This window comes from Ursus arctos, chromosome Y, assembly GCF_023065955.2.
Source record: "Ursus arctos isolate Adak ecotype North America chromosome Y, UrsArc2.0, whole genome shotgun sequence".
Taxonomy (NCBI): Eukaryota; Metazoa; Chordata; class Mammalia; order Carnivora; family Ursidae; genus Ursus; species Ursus arctos.
The window spans coordinates 24201622-24208482 of NC_079874.1; the positions used below are offsets into that span (position 1 = coordinate 24201622).

The 6861-nt window shown below is 37.1% G+C and overlaps 1 pseudogene; it reads left to right on the forward strand.

Annotated features, from left to right (window-relative positions):
* Positions 1-5126: 5126 nt before the first annotated feature.
* LOC113248369 (peptidyl-prolyl cis-trans isomerase A-like) lies at positions 5127-5820 on the forward strand (annotated as a pseudogene).
* The last annotated feature ends 1041 nt before the right edge of the window (positions 5821-6861 follow it).

Below are 6861 nucleotides of genomic sequence, written 5' to 3' on the forward strand. Positions count from 1 at the left end.
TTTTTAAGTAATAATAGATGTCTGGGGCACCTGGCTGGTTCATTTGACAGAGCATGGGACTCTTCATTTTAGGATTGGGAATTCAAGCCCTACATTAGGGGTAGAGTTTACAATAACAAATAATAAAAACTTAAAAATACTCAAATAAATCTTGAAAAGGTGTGGAGATGCCTCGGTGGCTCAGTTCGTTAAGCATGACTCTCTGATTTCAGCTCAGGTCATGATCTTGTCCTGGAATGGAGGCTCCTCAGTGCAGTCTTAATGCTTAAGAGTCCCTCTCCCTGTGCCTCTCCCCTTCTCCACATTCATGCTCTCTCTCATACATTAAGTCTTCAGAACAGTAAAAGTAAGGGACGCCAGGGTGGTTCATTTGTGTAAGCATCTGTCTTCAGCATGGGTCATGATAGGATCAAGTCCCACATCAGGCTCCCTGCTGAGTGGGGAGTCCACTTCTTCCCCACCCCACCCCCTTCCTTGCACACACTTTCTCTCTCTCTGAAATAAAATCTTTGGAAGAAAACATGATGAGGGAGGCTGGCAGCCCACACGCAGTTGGTTAAGTGTCTGCCATCGGCTCAGGTCCTAATCTCAGGGTCCTGGGAATGAGCCTGGCACCCTGCTCCCTGCTCAGTGAGGAGTCTGCTTCTCCCTCTCCCTATGCTTCTCCCCTTGCTTGTGCTCTAGCTCTCTGTGTCAAATCAATCAATCAGTCTTGAAAAAAAGATGTCATTTCTGCTCATTATTCTTCACTATTAGTATATTCAGTGTTCAGTGAAATATGTGCTTTGACACTTGTATTATAATAGACGATATTTAGTTTTTACTTTACATAATTGAGCCCTTTCTGATAAGTGAACTAATCCCTTGCAATTTAATGAAACCGGGGGCGGGGGGGGGGGGGAGAGCTTCAACCAGAAGTACTTCAGTTATGCAAAAAAGGAGTTCTAAAGATCTTTGCAACATATAGTGCCTGACAATACAGTATCATGCACTTAGAATTTTAAGTGGGTTCTCTCATGAAGCATGAGAGACTGTGGACTCTGGGAAACAAACTGAGGGCTTCAGAGGGGAGGGAGGTGGGGGATTGGCATCAGCTGGTGATGGGTAGTAAGGAGGGCACGTATTGCATGGTGCACTGGGTGTTATACGCAAACAATCGTGGAACACTACATCAAAAACTAAGGATGTACTGTATGATAACTAATGTAACAATAAAAATTATTAAAAAATAAAGGAAAGGGGCAAAAAATAAAGAATTTTAAATGGGTATATCTTGTGTTCATATTCTTACAACAATGGGATACACACAAACACACATAAAGGGTTCGATATCCATGCCTATAGATTATAATCCCTGAGTTTTTACCATATATACATATTATATATATGCATTAAATATATGTATATACATATATACACATTCTATAAATGTGTATATTACATACACAGTGTTTCTATTACACACACAATATACACATAATATAAATGAGCTTTAAAACTTACCTTAATTTCAGTGCCCTGTGTATGTAGTTAAAAGACCTATTAAATAGGCTGGGTTGGAGAAAGCAAGGCAAAACAAAATCATGTCCTACATTAATTGCTTTTTAAAAAATCTACAAAAGGTTAAACAATAGAATATATGAAAGATTTCTGTGTAAACACAGGCCCTACCAGTTACTAACTTAATGACTTTGGGAAAATTATTTAACCTCCCTGTGCCTTGGTTTCCTTGTTTGCAAATTGCAGGTGAAATGCTAGTATTTACCTTAAAGGATTATTGTGAGGAAAGAAGAAAACAATATGGTAAATACAGTGCCTGCCATTGTATGCTGTACTCATTTCCACCATAATGGACGAAAGTGAAATCATTAGCATTGCCTATTTAAAACGGTGGTTCTTACAATTTTTCATGCCATGCAGACATGTAAAGTAATATATTCTCACTGCTTATGTGATTAAAGAAGTAATATTATGGATATGAGCATAATGTCCATTATTACAGACAACTATTTTATATGTAGATTTTGTTGCATATTTATACATGGCCATCTTTATGTATCCATTTTACTTGATTGCTCCTTTAAAACATATATATAGGACTTTTTAAAAATATTTTATTTATTTATTTGACAGGCAGTGAGAGAGGGAACATAAGCAGGGGGAGTGGGAGAGGGAGAAGCTGACTCCCTGCTGAACAAGGAGCCGGATGCAGGGCTGGATCCCAGGACTCTGGGATCATGACCTGAGCTGAAGGCAGACACTTAACCGATTTAGCAACCCAAGTGCCCCAGTAATACTCCTTTTAGAAGTATACTTACTTTGGTGCACATTACTTAATACTAATGATTAGTAGGCTATACATAGGCTTGTCCCTCTGCTACTACCTGTTTTAGTTAAATTGCTTACCAAAAGTTAATTGTGTCTACTTTCAAATGTGTTTTTTCCAGTTATTGTAACTGAGTTATATGAAAGGACATAAAAGCAGAAAAAAACTAGTCTTTCCATATTAACTAAAAACAAATGCTTTAGAAAGAAATGTATTATGGAAATATTTAGAGGCAAATCACTAGATACTACAGATTATAATGAGTTAAAAATCATAAAAATCTGAAAGGATTATGTAAGATTTCTTGAAGTGTCTTTAGTTTTTTTGTGTCACTTAAAAAAGTCAAAACAGTAAATTCCAAATTACTTAAGAGTTTCTACAAGGAAATACAGATTTCTAGTCAATAGAGATACACTTGAGAAAAGCATTAGCTCAAGATCAAAAAATATTATATGTTTGATACACTTAAAGTCAGTATTTGTAATTCAAAAGTCCCTTGTTTTAATCAATTGGTTACTATTAACCTACCCATTACTGTTCCCATTTAAGGCATCAAAGGCGTTTCTACTGTATTTGAAGGTATACAGTAATATACTCATTTTCATTTTTTAGGAAAGTTTAAACAATAAAAAGGACTACCTACCAATTCAAATTTGAATGTGGAGGTTAAGTATGAAAAGTACTAGTCTACTAATTCTAAACAGTCAAAGGATTACTATGAATAATATGACATTAATAAAAACTTAGAGATTGTCGCAAATTTTTTTGCTTTTATATTCTTTGAAGCAAAACAAGAAATACTAACCCAAATATTTGGTAAGAATATTTATTGTGAGTCTTATCAGATAGAGAAATTAGAAGAGGAACTACGAAATAAGTATTTTAGGAAATACATTTGTAACATCTAACAGCATTAAAAAAATCCAATAAAACTGTTGTAGCTATAAAAGCTGCATATGAATTGTTTCTAGAAAATCATTTTAAACTAAAACAGCTATATTTGGTCTGTATTGAGCAATAATCTTACAATGAACAATTTTTTGTACTTCAATATTGTGGTTTGTTTTAGAAGTGGTCCAAATAGAGCAACTTCATTTTAACTTCTTATCCTTTCACTATCAAAAAGCTTTTTATGATGCGTTTGCAATCTATTACTTTTAGTATAGAGAAGGAATGTTTTTTTACATTTCATTTCAATTAGCCAATATATAGCACATCATTAGTTTTAATGTAGTGTACAATAATATATTAGTTGTGTATTAGCCCTCAGTGCTCATCACAACACGTGCCCTCCTTAATGTCCATCACCCAGGTATCCTATCCACCCACCTACCTTCCCTCTTTTAAGCTGTGGACACCTATAGTTTCTCATGGTTTATCTCCCTCTCTGATGACTTCCCAATACAGAGAAGGAATCTAGGCACTCTTTGGAAATCTAGATTATCATTATACAATTATTGTTATACTTTGCTGCAAACTACCTTTATGACTAGTTTTGATGAGAGAAATGTGGCTGGAAAAAAAATAAGTCTGCAAATCAAGGAAGTCACTAAACTTGAATTATCAGTTCTGTACCACATTTAAGTAAGTAAGCATGGGACATTTATAAAGTGTAATTGGAATTAATTAGAAAAAAATTACAAACAGAACAGGTTTGTAGAAATAAAGATAGGATCCGAAACCAGAACTTGGATCAAAATTTAAATTAAACCAGGAAGTGTGAACATTATTAAAGAGATGAAATATTTGAAGCAAGTTAAACTGTTAAGATTGTTCTAATTTTTCTGAAATAAGAACAATATCCTCTTTTACCATTGATAAAATCTGTAGGTGATTTTTAGATTCTCTGTTCTTGAGGATAAGATTTCATGAGCTTTTATTACACATTTATCCAGGTTATTTGGCTCTTTGGTTAATCTTTGCATTTTTACATACGACTCTTTCCACAGCTGAATTTATGTAATGTTGAAGATTTTAAAAAGGTAAGTTGTATAACATGAAAGTGAGCTTTCATCATATAAATATTTCTTCTAACAGTTTGTTCTTACTATGAAAACATGCATAAAGGGTGGTGCCTTGGTAGCTCAGTCAGTTAAGCTGTGGACTCTTGATTTCAGCTCAGGTCATGATCTCAGGGTTGTGAGATGCTACGTTAGGCTCCAAGCTCAGTGTCTTCTTGATTGTCTCTCTCCCTCCCCCCATCCCAATCATGTGCTTGCTTTCTCTCTCAAATAAATAAAATTAAGTTTAAAAAAACAAACATAAAAACATGCATAAAGAGAAAATGGTTTGCCGCCCATCCTTCTGTATTTATCCCCTGAAATGTCCTAAATCCTTAGTCTCACCCAAGGAGACTGACCTTACAGTTAGGGAAAAATTCCTTCAGATGCTGTTTTGTACACAGATATGGTGTGGTAGTTTTTTGATGTGTTGTCTCATGATGATAGAAAACACAATTACCATGGGGGAAGGGTGGGATAATGAGATTTGAAATTGTGGAAAATTATTGTTTTATTTCCATAGTTTAACTTGTAGTTTTTTAATTTATATCAAATAATTTCCTAGTGCTTTTTTTTTATAGGCAACTTCAATCCAGATACCATGAATAATTTTTATGACAACATAAAACCTGACCCAGTTGTACCACCCAAGCCAACTTAAAAAGAGTAGTGAAATCTCACAAACATCATAGAAATAAATACAAATTCTTTGGAAGTGTTTCTCCCCAGATATTCATTAACTTGCTAAGCAAAACCAAAACCAAAACCAAAACCAAAACCCAGCTTGCAGAGGCCGCCGCCCCGGAGCCGCCCGGCCGCCCAGCCATGGTCAACCTCACCGTGTTCTTTGACATCGCCGTAGACGGCGAGCCCTTGGGCCGCGTCTCCTTGAAAATGTTTGCAGACAAAGTTCCAAAGACAGCAGAGAACTTCCGTGCTCTGAGCACTGAGGAGAAAGGATTTGGTTATAAAGGTTCCTGCTTTCACAGGATTATTCCAGGATTTATGTGCCAGGGTGGGGACTTCACACGCCATAACGGCGCTGGCGGCAAGTCCATTTATGGGGAGAAGTTTGATGATAATTTCATCCTGAAGGACACGGGTCCTGGCATCTTCTCCGTGGCCAACGCAGGACCCAACCCAAACGGTTCCCAGTTCTTCATCTGCACTGCCAAGACCAAGTAGTTGGATGGCAAGCACGTGGTCTCCGGTAAGGTCAAAGAGGGCATGAACATTGTGGAGGCCATGGAGCGCTACGAGTCCAGGAACAGCAAGACGAGCAAGAAGATCACCATTGCTGACTGTGGACAGATCTAATAAATCTGACTTGTGTTTTAACTACCAGACCATTCCTTCTGTAGCTCAGGAGAGCACCCCTCACCCCCACCTGCTCGAAATACCCCAGAAACTCTGTGCTCTCACTGCAGTTCTGCCTGCTCCATGGTTCTTTCCTCCCAGGTCTAGCCGGATTGCACAGTTCAGTTTATGATGATGAAATAAAACCTAAACCACAAAAACAAAAAACAAAAAAACCGAAGTTTTGCTTATTTAAGATTATATAAAATCATTGGGGCGCCTGGGTGGCACATGGGGCGCCTGGGTGGCACAGCGGTTAAGCGTCTGCCTTCGGCTCAGGGCGTGATCCCGGCGTTATGGGATCGAGCCCCACGTCAGGCTCCTCAGCTATGAGCCTGCTTCTGCCCCTCCCACTCCTCCTGCTTGTGTTCCCTCTCTCGCTGGCTGTCTCTATCTCTGTCGAATAAACAAATAAAATCTTTAAAAAAAAAAAAAAAGATTATATAAAATCATTGATCTTAATGTGGCAATGATGTAATTTTTAACCTAAAGAATAGTTCTTTTAAATAATTAGAATTTGTAAAGATACTATACTGAAAAATGTGCCAGACTAAATGTGCAAGTTAAATCTGCAAGAGGTGTGAGATTACTTGTCAGGTAAAAAACAATCATCATGTAATTAAAAGTGGTTTTAAAGGCCACAGAACCAAGTTTGGAGAAATTGTATATTGGTAATTATTACAAAAAATTATTTAAAAAATGATTTGATATTAAATATTATCAACTCTTTTCCTTATTTTAATGTGCTAAATACTTAGTAGGCATGTCTGAAGAAATTATAATAGTCATGTAAATATATGAAACAGATCTCTTTTTTTTTAAGATTTTATTTATTCGACAGAGATAGAGACAGCCAGCGAGAGAGGGAACACAAGCAGGGGGAGTGGGAGAGGAAGAAGCAGGCTCATAGCGGAGGAGCCTGATGTGGGGCTCGATCCCGTAATGCCGGGATCACGCCCTGAGCCAAAGGCAGACGCTTAACGACTGCACCACCCAGACACCCCTAAAACAGATCTTTTAAACATACCACAGAACCCTGAAGTAGAACCCACTTACAACCTTAATTGATTTTTTATGAATTGCCATCAGTGAAGAAAACAGTCTTTTCAACAAGTAATACTGGAAAACCTAGATATTGACTTGGAAGAAAATGAATTTTTTAAAAAGTAATCTCCAATC